Consider the following 17,807-nt stretch of genomic DNA (forward strand, 5'->3'; position numbering starts at 1 on the left):
ATGTAACCATGGCTCAAATTTAAATAAAAAATATAATAGTGCTTTCTTTTATCATCAGCAGTAAAAGAAATCTAGAAATCACTAAAACCATCTGGAAATAATAATAATAATAAACCTAAAACCAACAAAAAATTTATTGATTATGGTAATTACATCCCACAACAGCGTAACAGCTTAAACCATACATGGACAACCTTTCCTCAGGCATGGGCTGCATTACGATTTATTTTCTCATAAGGCCAACCTACCAAAATTTATATCTTACCTTACCCAAAGGTAAAAGCTAATATTATATTAGCTGGACAGAGAAAACAGTTTATTGTCACTCCACCTTATGATATTTTCAGTTTACAGTCACAGTCTTTTTCCCATCTATGAAACAAATCTACCATAATAATTTTTTGAAGTAAAACGTTAATGTTTCTTGGCACTTAACAGAAGATGGGTGAAGCCTGTGATCGTTGATTTTCCTACAGTTACAGCAGTTTTCTTACTTTTGAGACATACCCACTAGAATAATGCCAATGTTAATCTTGTGCCTATAGGTTGTTTCATTGTAGTTCATATGCCAAGATTAACATTGACATTATTCTGGTGGGTGTCTCATAAGTCGAAAAAATGCTGTAACTGCTTGAATATTAAACTAATACTTAAAAAGGATAAGAACAAATAATGTAAGGTAAGAAAAAAAAGAAAAGATATAGATCTTGTGTAAAAATAAAAACAAAAATAAATTAAACATTAATAGATAAAACTAAGAGCTTGTGTAAAAGGTCAGCTTCCTCTATGAAGAAAGAGGACGTCCCCTCCCACAATACCCTCCCTCCTCAGCACAGAAATGGAGACAGTAAGACCCGTTTCCCCTCCGGCACAAGGAAGAGTACAGTCACCCAAAAAGTCCTGTCACCTCTCATCTTGAACCATGAACTCCGAGATTCAGATTCATGACCCTGAAGCAGTAGACACTGATACATTATTCTGTCCATAATGCTTGATTCAAGAGTCTGAATCTGAGGGTTGATGGTTCAATGAAGATAACTGAGACGGAGTACTCCACCAGAGGTGTTGAACAGTCAACAGGACTAGGCAGTCATCACAATGGGGGCGTCCTCTCCATTAAAACAACAGGTCAGCGAGTGTGGCCAATGCATAAGAGCCCGAAAGCAGTCTCCGGCAGCGTGACAGTCTCTGATATCCCCAGGCACCCAATACAGGGTGGATGTACTGAAACTGTTTGCTCTGACAGCATTCCACCTGCATTTCCATTTCAAGCGGATGGCAGCTCTTATTACTGGCTTCATATCAGAGGCAGGTAGGGGAATGATGTGCCACAGGGCCAGGAAGCAGCTGCTTTTGCCAAGCATCAACACGTTCATTCCCTTATCCCACATGGACTGGAACCCAGAAAAATGACTTGATGTTGGATGAGACACAGCTACTTGCAAAATATCTATAGCTAAAGGATGTGGCAATGATACAATAGGTAAGGCCTAGAGAGCACTGTGAGAATCTCAAATTTTTAAAATTGTTATGAGGTTGTGTAAAAATAGTCTTGAGGGCAAGTAAAATACAGTCAACCCTCACTTTCTGTGGTTAATGTAACCCACAGGGGTACGGAAAGTGAAAACATATCAAGTGAATAACATAACATATGGGATTAAATGAAATAGAGGCCAGCTGACCCCCAAACTCCACTTTTTCAACACAATACCTATGTTCTAAGTAAAAATAACATCTTAATTTTATGATGGTACATGCACAATACTTAAGAGAAATAAGAAATACAGTAAGCCAAGAGTTAATGTATTCAAATATTGGACAGACTCCTCCCCTCTTTCTCACACTCACACTGCTGGCTCTTCCCTCTGAGAAATTTTGGGGAAAACCAGGTATAGTAATAAATAATACCTCAAACTAAAGTTAGGATAATATATTGACATTGCTGGATTCCTTGTAAGACCAGGAAAATTTTGATATAAATGTCATATATTTTCACAAAAGATAACATATTTACTCAGATTAAACATTTTATCTAAAATTTGTATGTCTAATGCAAAATATATGATGTTTATATTCAAAATGATCACCAAATTGTAAGAATTCCAGCAATGTAAAATTATATTCTGGCAGTAATTTGTATGAATTTTATGAGCTAAAACAAATATCTTCAGTTAATAAAAAAAAAAATATTCTTCAAAACACTATCTGTCAATCAAAGTACCTTTGCCTCCCCTCTTCCAACTCGCGGTCAGTCCCACCCTCCCCCACCTCCACCAACCCTCCCTTCAAGAAAGGTTGGGTGAAAAAAATAAATTTTAACATTTTGTATTAAATAATACCTCAGATTAAAGTTAGGATAATATAATTGACATTGCTGGATTCCTTGTAAGACCAGGAATATTTTTGAATATAAACGTCATATATTTTGCACAAAGATAACATACTTACTCAGAGTGAACATTTTATCTAAAAATTTTATGTCTAATGCAAAATATATGATGTTTATATTCAAAATGATCATCAAATTAAGAATTCCAGCAATGAAATTATTCTGGCGGATAATTTGTATGAATTTTATGAGCTAAAAATCTTCAGTTAATAAAAAAAATATTCTTCACACGGTAACAGATGGTCGGTGTCGGTCCCTCCCTCCCCACCCCCCCACAACGTCCCTACTAGATAAATGTGTGGAATACCAGACTGTTTACCTTTTTAGTTATAAATAATAAATACAGACTAAAGTTAGGATAATATAATTGACATTGCTGGATTCCTTGTAAGACCAGGAATATTTTGAATATAAATATCATATATTTTGCTCAGATAACATATTTACTCAGAGTAAACATTATATCTAAAATTTGTATGTCTAATGCAAAATCTATGATGTTTATATTCAAAATGATCATCAAACTGTAAATTCAGCAATGTAAATTATATTAATAATTTGTATGAATTTTATGAGCTAAATAAAAAATTATACTTCACCATGTAAAGGGTACACCCACCACGAATGTGAGCATCCTGGGTTCTGGCAGGGCACGCGTAGCGTGGAAAGCGGAATGTGGGACCGCGTAAAGTGAGGGTTGACTGTACCTGAAAGTTCTGCAGTAAAACAAGATACCATAGTGAGACCACTGCCCCAAAAAATCAGGACCACCTCAAAACCCACATCTGCATCCGACTTAGAGCCGTGGTTAGATATTAAATCTAAGTTATCAAAATATAATATAAAATATAACATAATCATTTAAGCTAGCCCATACACCCAAAATAAGCGGTACCAGAATAAGTGATCACCTAAACTTTAAAAGCTTACTTAATATTTTAGGGGCTGCTATGAGTTGTAGAGAGTCTTGGAGGAACTGAAGCTAGAATAGTCCTTGGGTTCCGGCTGTCTGCTAGATTTTGAGTCGTCTGCCTCCATGAAGTGTGAAATGAGAATGGCATTTCTACACGCCTTGTACAATTAAGTGACACAATCGGCGCAGTGATACATAAACAAGAACTAAATATCCATTATTATTTTTCTTTACAACAATATTTCTTAATAGAAATACATATTTAAATTTTTAGTGAACTACCACCACCGATATCTTGTAAATTAAATGATATTAATGAGATCAATAGAAAACGAGGAATGCACTTTTCTTCCGTGAAGTAATCTGTCTTCTTGGTGCCAAATAGAGTTTTACAACTAATTTTTTGTACACTCCATGTAATCATTTCCCTAACCTAATATGCTAATTAAATCATTAAATAATCAGCAAATTATTTACATATACCACACTGGATTGTTATTCCAAGTTTGATAACACACAAGATTGCTACTACTGTGCTTCAAGGACCTGGAGGATAAAGGTGAAATTAATTCCCAGTAGGTGTAAACAGGGATAGTCCCTCTGTGAGAGGAGGCATGCACTAAAACAAAGAAAATAACTCACAGGAGAGAAGAAATCCTTCCTTTTGTTAAATACTGACAAACTTAAACTTCAGGGAGAATCCATGGAGTGGCACTAAGGAGCTGCATGGGCATATCTGAACAGGAGGAAGACAAAGAATTCTCACAACTTCCCTTACCCTGAAGCCGAAAGGTCGTGGGAGGCCTGGATACTGAGTGTAGTGTGGGGACATAAAATCGTCAACAACACAAGTGTTGGTTACAGACTGCAGAAGGCGGTGGAGGCTAAACCAACACTGGACCTGGAGATACTGTCGTTGAAGATCAGAGGTGACTCATCAGCATCAACTAGCAGACTCAGGATTGCGAGACCTGAAGGCACGGTCTGGGTGCACCCCAGCATGATGAATAAAGTTCAGTGTATTGAGTCTAGCCTTAGTGGCTGAGAGTACACCTCACACCCATAATCCAGTTTGGGTCTAACTAGCATGTGGTAAAGGTGTAACAGAGTTCCTCGGTCAGTAACCCATGACCTGTGCCCCAAGACTCTCAATAACTCGAGAAAGCTGGCAAGACTCTTTGGCGTAACAAATATGTGGCTGCCATATTAGCCAGTTATCGAAAATATTGCCCAGGAAATGGGTCTGTGACATACCACACATGGAGACCATAGAGCTGTAGATCGAAATCAGGTGAACACCTTGGAGGCAGCAGAAATACATAGCAATGGTGCTCTGAAACTATACTCTGTGGTTCAACAAGAACCTTGTCTTGTACAAGTTGCATACGACATTCAGCCACTGACATGCAGGAAACTGCATACCAAATGGCCAAGTCATCTACATAAAATAAGACCGATATACCACATGGAACCAATGCTGCTACCCCATTTCTTGTGATGGCAAATAGGGTTACACTCAAGACAGTGCCCTGAGGAACCCGTCCTCCTGAATATGTGGTGCTAACATTTCTGTGGCAATGCTGACTCTATAAGTGTGATGGCCCAAAGAACTGACCTATTATTGATGATAAATTTCTCTGCAATCCAAAATTGGAAGCTCCTTAGGATGCCAATTCTCCAAGCTGTGTTGTATGCTTTCTCTCGGTGGTGGTGGGGATGCAGACGATATTCTGGTGACAAGAAAAGGCCTCACAGATCGAGGATTTGAGACAAACAAGAACGTCTGTTGTTGAATACTATTAGAAGCTTGATATAGAATATGCTTAGGACCCATCTGGTACCTGATCATCGACCGTGTTTGGCTGCTGCGGCCACTGCTCCACCCCGTTACTCGATCTCCCAAATCGATGTTCCGGGCCTCGGGTCATGGATCAGGGATACGATGGATGGCCCATAGCTTGGGCTCATGGTTAGGCTCTCTGGAGCTTCGTATCTGTGTTGTTCAGATCTCGAACAGAGTTGTAATGAAGCGGTGCACCAGGGAGGGCAGAGTATTCGGGACCAACGAGGGTGTGGAGCTAATGGTTGGAGCGGTTGTGGTTGATAGCAAATTGTGTTACTCTGGCTAGAATCCAGTACTCCTCGACTTCCGACCTACTCGACTTCCGACCACCGGACATCACGACCGCCGCAGCCGTATAAAATATTTTATAAAATATTTTTCAAATTCAGTATTTTCAAGTCCCAACTTTAGCGATCGCTGTGTACTGACAAAATTTTAATTTGTAATTCCCTTTGAATTGGCTGGCAAGCATAAAAGTGAGAGTTCTCAAGGTGCTGAGAAGAAAAAGAGACACCCATTTTAGATTTTCTATGTATTATTTTCGCATTTTTATTTACATTGACCAATCGACTTATTGACCTGGATTTGGGTCCCTAACCCGTCTTAAGTCGAGGACTGATTGTATGTGTTTGTAATATTTATGTACATTTCCATGGTAGGATTAGGGTGATTGTTAGGTATTGTTTTATATTTATGTATGAGTGTGGCAATTGTTAATATTTGTTTATTACTGGTTGTTGGTGTTTATTGTCAATATATTGTGCATTCCAACATTGCGTTTGCTACTCCTCTCCTATAGTGATGTAGAATACCTGAGTAAGACTGAATAGTGCAGTAGCAATAGGCTAAACATGAGGTGGAATGAAAAAACAAAATGTTCAAGTCTGGGGGTGGTTACCGCCGGTTCCTGGTAAGGTGTCCAAGCTCAGGAACAAAAGCTTGTAACAATACATCTTCTGGAAGCCAGATTGATATGGTGAAAGAAGGCCATTCTTCTTCAGGTAGTATACTAATTGTGAGTTGACCAGTGGCGGACTGGGCCAAAATTTCTACCGGAAAACTAGTAAATCGCCCACTCAAAAGGGTCCAAAAGGCCCACGTAATCCCAAAACGTAGTCAAAGGAACCATCACTTTGGGGCCCACCAGGAATTTTCGGTATCCCGCTGGGCCAATCCGCCACTGGAGTTGACCATATTTTCAAACAACTTGCAGATACAGGAAGTCTGAGTTATGGGGTGATATTCTAGCAAGTGAGGACAGGAACCCTCTCACCAGATATATAGCCCAATAGAAAGGTCTGTCAACTTTAAGATGGCAGAGCCTTGAGAATGGGATATCATCAGGCCTGATGATGTTGGCGCCTCACCGTCCCCACTCCAAACACCAAGGCCTGTGACTCTACTCCACACACACACCCACATAAACTCTGAGGATTGAGCTGCCAGAAGACACCCCTGCAAATGGTGCAGCAAAAGCTCAGAAACTTCTTGAGGGAGGCAACAGAGCTGCCATCATTATCTCTAAGAACTGTGGGAGGATTAGATGAAAACTTGCCTGTTACAGGTTGACAACCCTTTATCCGAAATTCAAAAACCGAAAAGCTCTATAAACCGAAAGTTTTTTGGGGGACTTTTTTTTTTTTTTTTTAAACAGGGATTAGCCCACCCGATAGATCACTGACCCACATCAGGGCCTAGGGAGGGGAGGGCGAAAATGTAATAGTAATAATAATTATAATAATAATTATTATGAATTATAATTCATAGTAAATAAAAATTTTAATAAAATACACCAAAATAAAATAATAATGGTTACAATAATAATAACAATATTACTGTAATAATAAAATACAGTATTACCCGCTTTACACTGTGGTTCTACCATGATTTCTCATTTATCGCGTGCCTTGCCAGAACGGACTTTCACTTTCCAGGTGCATCTTACTCATATACGTGAAGTAAAAATTTTTTTATTCAGCTCATAAAATTCATACAAATTACCCTGCCAGAATACAATTTACATTGCTGGAATTCTTACAATATGATGATCATTTGAATATACAGCTAGACCCCGACTTACTACGGGGTTAGGGACCCAAATCCAGGTCAGAAGTCCGAATGGTCAGAAGTCCGACATAGATAAAAATCTACAGTGAAATACAGTACAGTGAAAGTAATAAATAATGAGGAATGGATACAGTGTGACTGAGCACTTACCTTTAATGTAGTCAGCTGAATGCACATGGGGCCCCTATAATTTTCTAATTATACATGGAGAATACATTAACTGGAAACGTTTCGGTATAGAAAATCGTGTCATTTGAAGAAGAAAAAAAATGGTCACAACTGCGGGCGATCGAAGTCCCGACGGGTCGAAGTCGAAGCAGTCGAAGTCGGGTCTAGCTGTAAACATCATGGATTTTGCATTAGACATACAAATTTTAGATCTAATGTAATAATTTGGTTACAGCAAAATATTTTATCGTTTGTGCAAAATATATGAAGTTTACATTCAAAATATTCCCTGACCTGCAAGGAATCCAGAAATGTCAATTATATTATCCTAACTTTAGTCTGGGTTATTATTTATTACTAAAAATGTAAATATAATATTTTCTCCCAATCGCTTCTGGTAGGGAGGAAGGTGGAGGGTGGGGGGTAGGCGGAGGTGGGGTATTTTGATTGACAGATAGTGTCCTTGAAGAATTTCTTTGTTATTTACTGAAGATATTTGTTTTAGCTCATAAAATTCATACAAATTACTCGGCCAGAATATAATTTACATTGCTGGAATTCTTACAATATGATGATCATTTTGAATATAAACATCATGGATTTTGCATTAGACATACAAATTTTAGATCTAATGTAATAATTTGTTTACTAAAGCAAATATTTCATCTTTGTGCAAAATTTATGAAGTTTACATTCAAAATATTCCCTGACCTGCAAGGAATCCAGAAATGTCAATTATATTATCCTAACTTTAGTCTGAGGTTTTATTTATTACTAAACGTTAAAATCTAGTGGTTTCACCCAAACATTTCAGAGAGGTAGAGCTAGTGAGCTGGGAAGAGGGAGGGGATTTGAGTCCATTATTTGAATGGACATTAACCTGCCGACTGAATTTCTCTTAAATATTAATTGTGTGAGCATACCATCATAAAATTTAGATGTTATTTTTACTACAACATAGGTATTGTAGTCGAAAAGTGGAGTTTGGGGTTGGGCCAGTCTCTATTGGAATTAATCCCATATGTTCTGTTGTTCACTTTACGCTGCACCTGTGGTTCAATTGACTCGTAAATCGTAAATCGGGTACTACTGTAATAATAATAAAGAAATGCAAGAATGAAAAAAGATCAAAAGTGAAAAACACATTTAGACCTATGAATTGTTATTATTACTATAATTTTTATTATATTTTTCGCCACCCAGGCCCCATGTGGGTCAGTGACTTGTGCCCGGTAGGCTTAAAAAAAAAAAAAAAAAAAAATTCTGAAAACCGAAATGTCTCTGGCCCTAGAAGATTTCGGATAAGAGATTATCAACCTGTATATACTGCACAAGTTTCCATACCTGGAACAGGGGAGTTTTTAATTTGGAGAGGAGACATAAGAGGAAAAAGACTGGCGACGGCATTCTTTAAAAACTCGAAGCGAACTTGGCTCTGGTCAGTATGTATTCCACGTGATAAAGTTCCGTCCTATGACACCAATATCGACCATAAGCTCGAGCCGCTCAACAAATGCTTGCCTGCACTCCTTCACCAAGGAAACAGGTCGGAAGCTACAAGATCAGAGGTCCGAGGAATGGAACGGTGACCAGCCTATAGGAGGAGAGTGGCAATGTATTCAACCGCTTCATTTACAGAGGAAATTCTTCAATGCACCTGTCTACCTTTGTTACTTCCTTGAACAAGTCCCAGTCCACCTTGTCTAGCCACCAACGAGGAACTTGTGGTGTTGGGAGGACTTCTAGGAGGAAAGTAGGATAGGATAGTGGTAACTTCCTCTGAGGTCATCTGTTACTCTCTACTCAAAGTCTATTATAGAGTTCGAGGACAATAAGAGATATATGGCTGTAGTCGTGTTGGTCTGGACATGATATGTGGGTGATATCACCAGTAATTAATTTCTTCAATGATCGAAACTATCAAGTCATCCTTGAATTAACTATTGTATCACCCCATTAAAATTAATGAAACCAAATCCTCTGACAATTAATATACAGTACTGGGACTGGGAGGAAGGTAAATGGAGCATGAGGTATAAATGCGTTGGAGGTGAATCTTGCAAACTGTCACTTGCAATGGGAAGTGATGGCTAATGGGTATGGGAGGTACACCACACTTGTCTGAGATAAGGACAGCTGTGCCCTCATGATGTGTCTGTTCTGGATTTTGAAGAGAGTAAAAAGCCAAATAACCTCTGAGAGGGATGATCACAGGCACCTAACATTGTGTCCTGGAGAAAAACACAGACAGGGGAGAATTTGCTCAGAAGCAACTGGAGCTCCTCCCAGTTGGCTTATAAGCCTCGACAATTCCATTGGACGATCATAGTGGTAGCCATGATTATAGGAGATCTAAGTAGAAATTTACACGAATATCGCCCCCAATAGGCATTTAGGCGGGCTTAGTTTGGACGTTGGAGCCTGGAAGATGCACCTGGAGTGTACCATGACCAGTCCCTGTGGCTTTGTGGACACAGATGACCCAGATGTAGACCCATCTGATGAACCCACACCAGAGTTAACCCCTGTAGATGGCTCAGATGGAAGATGTGCCAGGTGTCCCAGCTGTCAGTTTAATTTTAGCTCGTCACCAGAGGCATCTGGAAGAGGATCAGTTACATATCTGGGGGAGAGACGCCAGCCTGAGCTGACATCTGTTGTTGTAGTGTCTGGGACTCAGAATTGGGTTCGAAGTTGGCAAAGGGGTCGCTTTCCTCTTACAGTCGGATGATTCCAACGCCAAGATCTTGGCCAGAGACTTGTTTACCTCCAGAAACTCTGAGGACCATCGGCAACATTTTCGTTGAAATTTTGTAGTACCTGGAGCGGCGGTGGAGGAAAGATAGAAGTAACAGATGTGCCGCCTCATCCATATGAACCTCAGCCATTACAAGAGAAGTCTGAGGACTGAGGATTGGTGGCCTTGGTGGCATAGAATCAGGGTGGGGAGCTGAATTCAATACAGATACGGATGATTCTGGGGGTGATGTCATAGCAACAGTTCACTGAGCCTTTTGTCGGGACAGAACCTGTGCATAGGAATCCCCATGATTTAAAGACTGATTTCAGTGCTATGCTTCTGGCTTCAGCAAAGCTCACTTTGTCTAGTGCTGATATGAAACATCTCTCTCTTGAGTCAGAACTGGTCACATTCACTAGAAGGGCCAAGTGCACCTCCAATAGTGAAAATTGCAGACAGGCCGGACATTTCTGACCCTCATGGGCCTTACCACAGTTAACACATACTGCAGGAACACCCTGCTCTAACTTAGGACAAGTATGACTGATATGGCCATACAAATGACAATGAAAGCAAGCATTGTCTAGGGTTTGGGACACATGGTTTACACCTTAAGGAGATCCAGGCAATCTGTTAGAGCTTGGAAGTAGCAGTCAAATGTCAACAACAGTTGGTGTAAGGTTAAGAAGCCATTTTCTTTCTTGTGGAACCTGTCCACTTTCACCAACTTTTGACTCGAACTCCTCCAGAAGCCTCCTCTGAGTATCAGAGTAGCTCTTTAGAGAATAACACCCTCAACACTGGAAGGTGACATGTGAAGTACAGGAGGCTGAGGCACCATATTATTCACGACTCTAGATCACTTGGCTTGTACCTCTCTCAAGGGTCGAGCCAGGGTCAGCTGATTTAGCCACCAACAGGCCCGCTCTGCCCAGGCAGTTCACTCACTACCACTGGACAGGAAGCTGGGCACTTAACTCAAAGTGTTATTCCCAACACTTCCCTGGAGAGAATTCACAATATATTCTCTCAGATTGTACCTGTGTATATACCTGCAAATAGGCAATAAAACAGAAAATGCCAAGAAGTGTTTACATCAAGCCCTGCCACTTAAGAGTTCCAGAACTTAATTAAAACAATTAGTGTGATACCAAAACAGGTATCAGAACTCTCCTTGGGAGGAGACTCCACTTGGAGGCTACCATCTTGCTCAGTGGATATCTTGAGTTCTTCAAATTTTACTATTGACCTGTGAACATGAAAAATGTCCAGCTCCATTACAGGCTGGCCTTCTATGGTATGAAGCACTAGATATCTTACAAAATCTAAGTTTGAACACACCTGGTAAGATGTCAAGGTCAGAAGCGCTATGGAAGTGACAGGGCCAGTTGGCCTCCTGCGACTCTTATACTTGGGTATTTGCTGAGATCCAGAGCCACTTTTTTAATCTGATAGGCTGCAATATAGCAACTGATGATCCAGAGGAGGGTCCAGGACGGTGAAGGTCGTAGGAGTATCCGACCGGTTATTGGAGTATGTTTCTTCAATAAAACAACTTCACTCCACTCAACTATAGAGCACAGCATGGGAGATCAATGCCAGAGATAAGACCCTGGTGACCCCAAGAGCAGCAGGAAGTATATGGTAACCACCAAGGGCCACAGAAGGTTGCTCCTAGACCATAGAGTGCAAGGCCCTTTGATGTCCATTTGATCCCTAGCCACACTGTGACTAGCCAATTGACTTGATCAGGCCCAAGCTGCGGTCTAGCTGGAGTTATAAAATAAGAAAAAAGAGCTAGGAATGCTGTACAGATGCCATAGTTACTTCACTCCTGACCAGTTGCTTCAAGCCCCCACCCCCACAACTTCGTGGCTCACTGAGGGGTTATGTTCTAAAAATGCCACGTTATAAAAAACTAGCGTTAAGCGGATCAATTTTCCTCATAAGAAATAGATAAAATACAAGAGTTATTCTTGATCCTCCCTTTGCCCCATGAAATACATTACATATACAGAAAATCATTGCCATTTCTATAGAAATAGTGCTACATATACAACTACTAAGTTTTTATTGGTACTCACCGATGCGTGGAGGTGAGAGAGAGTGTGTGGTGGGTAGTGAAGCAGAGGAGGCAGATGGCGGGAGAGGAAGAGAGCGGGAGAGGAGGAGAGTGGTGAGTCACTGGGACACTGCAGCTGCCTCCTCCTCCTGCGCTGAATGGGGTTCTCCACCGCTGCTTGCCCTTCCTCCGTTGATGTTTGCTCTTCTGTTGTTGTTTGCTTTCTCCTCGGCTGCTGTTTGCTCCTCCCGGCTGCTGTGTGCTCCTCCTCGCTGCTGGCTATTGTGAAGCTGCTGCTGCTTCTGGTGTCCTGCGACGAAAAAATGAGTCCAGTGTTGACTGCTTGGTGCTACTCTTCTTCTTCTCCTTATAGATCTCAGTAACAAACCAAGACTTTCATCAATGCCTGCTGAATCTTTGATCTCACGGTCTCTGTTTGGTCGTCATCTACAAGGATTCACATACCTTGCTGGATCATGTTGAATGCTTCTGCCATCCTCTTGGAAGTTAGTGCTCGTTGAGGTTCTTCTTCGTTGTCATCATCTTCAACAGGACTGTGTTCTGTTAGTTGTTGCAGATCTTCTTTGGTGAGCTCTTCTGTCTGGGGCCAGGACGTCTTCAATATCCTCTGATTCCAGCTCATCAAAGCCTTTTTCTGTCTAGCCAAGCTGAGGATATCCCTATTCACTGCTGGGACTAAGTCCGTGAATCCGTAAAACTGTTAGCGCCAATCGGGCCACAATTTCGTCACACACCATTCAGGCAACTTTCTGAAACCTCTTCCCATACCTTGCCAATGTTGTCAATTGCATGAAGATTGTTGAAGCCACGCTAATATTCTCGGATATTGGATTTGTTTTCTGTTTGTAGCCTTGAGCAGCTGGGCCGTAGTACGGCATAAATAATATGCCTAAAATCGGGCGATGATGCCTTGGTCCATAAGCTGCAGCAGTGCTGTCATGTTGGAGGCAGGAATACAACTTTTACACTGTCATGCAAGTCGTCGAGATTGGGAGGTATGAGCTGGAGCATTGTCAAGAATCAGAAGAATTTTGAAGTCAGTGTTCTCTTGACACAGTATTCCTTTTAGGGCCATGGGTTAGCAGCGCGAGAAATCAACATCGGCGTCAGCTTGAGTAGCTGGTGTTAGCACAAGCAGTCTTTGCTGCCTTAAAACCTGGCTCTTTTTTTCTCCAGAGATTTAGGTCCTTTCAGGCATCCTCTTCTTAAAGAGACCAGTCTCATCCACATTGAAGACTTGCCCGGTGTCGCCTCCTTCCTGGATAATCCATTTTAATTCTGGTGGGAATGTCTCGGCAGCAATAGTATCTGAACTGGCAGCTTCACCATCATCTTAATATTGTGGAAGTTACACCTGCGTTTAAATCATTGAAACCATCCTCGGCTGGCCGTAAAGGTCTCTTCCCCGATCCTTCATCCTCTTCTGTCTTTATGTCGTCAAACAAGGATCTGGCCTTATGCTGGATAACCATAAGGCTTACAGGCGCATTGCGTTGATTCTGGTCCTCCATCCACATAGCCAGCATCTCCACCTTTTCTATCACAGTGCTTCTATCCAAGTTGTTGTAGTTGCACTCAGAGAAGAACCTCCAGCACTAATCTTAATCTTGTCAGTTTGGTCTGGAGATCACGCAGCACCATTGTGGGGTTAGACCAAGCACAGCGCCTATGTCACAACCGTTCCCCTTTCCATCGGGTCAATACATCCATTTTTGTTGCAAGGGTAATGGTCTTACATTGCCTCTTCACTATACTAGCATCAGTAGCACTTGATGGCTGCTTGGAAGTCATTTGAATGTTTAGAGTCCTGTTTTAGAGCAAAAGCACTTAGCACACATGAATGATGTGAAATCGTAACAAAAACTGGCGGGGCTGTGACATTCAGGAGTGAGGGCAGTCGCGCCCGAGCGAAGGCGTAGTCTGACCAGACAAGAGCAGGTGATGCGCCGTGAAAGTAGTCCGTGGCGGCCGGAAAACGGCGTAGTATTGGATCACTGGGGCGTTAAGCGAATTTTTGGTCTCTAAAGTTTAGTGGCGTGAAATGCGAAACAACGTTAAAGCGAACGACGTTATCGGACTTACTGTACAACCAATAAATCAATGACGCCTCACCCTCATATTTTCTTCTTCCATCTTTTAAGTAAGTCTTTTAATAGTTTATTGGTCTGTTGTAGCCTGATGGCAGCCCAAGGTCCTTCAGTGCTGACTGAGGTCCTCGGTTAATGTGCACCTCTGAGACAAGTTCTGCAAATTTCATCACTGTCTGGAAAAATAATGCAACTGATTACTGTACAGTTTCAATGGGAGAATTAAGTAAAACTACACTATGCAAATAGACTATAATCTTCATAATCAATATTTACAAATTTTTTGCATTTTGTGTAGATTAATGAAACTTTAGGGATGTCTCTTTTAACACTTTTTTTTTTTTTTTTTACATTTTCTTGTCCTGCTTTCTTTCATAATTGTTCATAATATATACTTTTATTCAACTTACCTCCATCCCAAACTTTCAAGCCTTTTCCTGCTATACTGTAGTGTCTGAATCAAGACCAAACTCACAAACTCTTCCTTTATTTGTTATCAAACATTTGTGCTGCAGCACAGTGTACACAATTCTGCCACTCATCCATCGATTTCCCTAATTTTTGTGTTATGATTAGGTTTGATTGAATGATGAAGTCACAAATTTATCCTAGGTCAAAGGATTTCCGAGTTATGACCTTCCATATTTTGAGGTCAACAGCAGGACTTTGTAATTTCGAAAGGTCATATCTCAGGTTCTACTGTAACTGATTTCAACAATCTTGGTCTCAAAATGCTCAGAAAGGTTGTAGAATAACTTTTCCACTGTAAAAACCATAGAGTATCAAATAAAAGAGTTACAGTTCTGTATGACCTTTGACCTTGACCCCAGATAAACCTTCAAAATTCAAAGTCATGGAAATTGGCATGACAACTGTCCTTGATATAATGCATCCACAAGCCAAAAATTAGAGAGGGATCTCCATTGGTTTGATTTTTAGAGGCATTCAAAGTCATGCAGGTGAAGACTTTTAAATACTTTTGACAATTAGTATTAATATGATTATTATAGGAAAGCCCTATATGAAAGTGCAACGCAGTGTAAAAAAGTTTATGTCGCACTAAAGAGATTAAAAGAAAACACTTGTAATTATAAATGAAAAGTAGAAATGCAGATAAGATAACCATAGAAATATGACCAAACAATAAGTTCAGTAATTTACTTAAACAGCACAGAAGTACACATCACCTAAACCAGTGGATCTCAACATGAGCCATATGGCCCCTGAAGTCCATGCCATACTTAGGGGCCACATGGAACAAACAGAACATTAGGGGGCCACAATATGTTTATGAGGGCACCCAAACTTAACTGCCAGGCGTAAGATCAATTTGTCATCATCGTCACATCTCATTCTTTGTGTTTAAGTTCAGTAGCTTATATTGAAAATTACTCTAGTAAAGTCTAGTAAGTAGACAATTATGAAATCTCCCATAATGAAAAGATTTTGTCACCTCTAACCTTACTAAGTCTACCATAAAAACAAACAAATTATAAATTTTCTTATTACGTTTGTTGATAACCCACGGTCAGCTGATGACAGCCGCCAGCCAGTGGGTTGCTTCAGATCTCCACTCACCGTGTTAGGTAGGCATTTTTAATGGTGGTCTTGTACTTATTTCTTGCCTGGTCATGAATTAACCTAGGAGATAGACTGGTGGGGTGTGGAGCTGGAGGTGGTAATGAGAGTACAGCATATAGTCTCGATTTGCGGATTTCCTCAGCGGTTGGTCATTTCACTGGCACCTGGCAATTATTAGTCACCGGTACATTCCTGAATTTACAGGGAAGCGGACGGACAGCTGTAGCGTTAGGTTGCTCTTCGTCACGCGACGTCATATAGCGATATCTGGCTGTGATTGGGTCACGGATCCTTACCACCACGATTCCTCCGCTGTTAGCTGTCAAGTCTGCCAGCAAGTGTAGGGGCGGAAGTTGCAGAAGGGCCGCCGTCCTGTTCACCACCAATGCCTCCGCACCTGTAAGCTCAAGTTGTCTGTGATCCACAAAGCCCGCAAGCCGCGCCCTACAAAAACATGGACATGAGCAGTTAAATGTCCACTGGCTAACCTCAAGGAAGGCGTGGATGTTCACTGGTCTGTCCCTCTCCTGGTTTGACGACTGTTTTCGTTCTGACGTGAAGAATTCTGCAAGCAACATAATGTTCCATTTAACATTTTGTTGCTCCTTGATAACGCTACCAGGACACTTGCCCTACTGTTGGATCGTCACCCCAGTGTAAAAGTGGTCTTCCTTTCCCCAACACTCACGCGTTAATCAGCCCATGGATCAGGAGTTGATTTGTAACGACCAAGGCTGCTTTCTCAGAAAGAAGTTTGGCTCCTGAACGACTTCACCAATACCAAGGATGAATTACGGAACCTTCTGGGTGGCACCGATAGCGAGGCGGAAGAGGATCCAGAACAAGAGTTGGCGGAGCATGAAGTGTGAGTCAAGCAGTTCTGGAAGATGTGCAACGTCAAGAAAGCTGTTGATTTCTTGGTGGAGGCATGGGGGCAGCTTGTCTGTAACGATTCATCCATGGCGTGACATGTGTTGCAGGGTATCCCAGGTAGGAGGCAGAGTCAGCGGTGGCTGGAGAGGCTCAGTCTGTTGCTGTGGTATTGGACATTGCAAGAAAGGCTGCACAGAGTGTTACAGCTGCAGCCTTCTGAGACCACCAGACATCCTGGAGGTAATCAGGCAACCTGAGATGACTGCCGACAAGATGTTGGAAGATGATGACGTCATTGAGGAGGCAGGTGTACAGCAGAACAAGAAGAACAGAAGTTAACACATGGTGATGTAAAGGAGGCCATCGAGTTGGCGAAAACTCAAGCTCATCCTTTCCCAAGACCCAGTGAATCACAGATACGAAGTCTCCAATAACCATCTGTTGCAATCTATGGAGCGTATATCCAGATGTATCACGACCACATCAATGCTAGCCGTCAACGTAACATTACAGTTCTTCGCTCGCAACCCACAACCACAGCCAGCCCATCAGTGATATTGATAGTGAAGGATATGGACTTTGAGGGTTTGACGCGAGGCCCTGCTAACCTCTGTGGTGGATAGCGATACAGGTGATACAAGTGATACCTGAGGGCCACTAATCTGCCCTCTGCCTCGAACCAGCCCCCATCCCGTGTGCCCAGCCATCTCTTCTACTAACCTAAGTGTTAAAACCTTGATATTTCTCTTATACCTGTACAGTATATTATTCTCTTATTGATATTTCTCTTATATATCATGTGTGTGTGTCATACCATCATAAAATTAAGATGTTATTTTTACTACAACGTCTTGTGCTAGGAAAAAGTGTAGTGGGAATTACAGTCTTTATTTCAATTAATCCCATATGTTCTGTTATTTCGTTCGTTCCTCGTTTACGGGGATCTCCGGGTTTAATTGACCGCGTAATCGAGACTATACTGTAGTACTAGGTCAAAACCGGTTTTACTGGGGTGTATAGGTGTTGAAAATAGTAATTTTGGGCATTGTTTGAGGTTGTGACA

At 41.3% G+C, this 17,807-nt stretch overlaps 1 protein-coding gene across 1 annotated transcript in view; it reads right to left on the minus strand.

Moving 5' to 3' along the window:
- Positions 1 to 14,471, minus strand: part of LOC121864057 — a gene marked incomplete at its 3' end in the record, with an annotated part of 38,040 nt that extends 23,569 nt beyond the window's left edge. The window contains 1 exon segment of the mRNA XM_042362958.1: positions 14,316 to 14,471.
- Positions 14,472 to 17,807: the final 3,336 nt, after the last annotated feature.

This window comes from Homarus americanus, unplaced genomic scaffold (assembly GCF_018991925.1).
Source record: "Homarus americanus isolate GMGI-L3 unplaced genomic scaffold, GMGI_Hamer_2.0 scaffold10235, whole genome shotgun sequence".
Classification (NCBI taxonomy): domain Eukaryota; kingdom Metazoa; phylum Arthropoda; class Malacostraca; order Decapoda; family Nephropidae; genus Homarus; species Homarus americanus.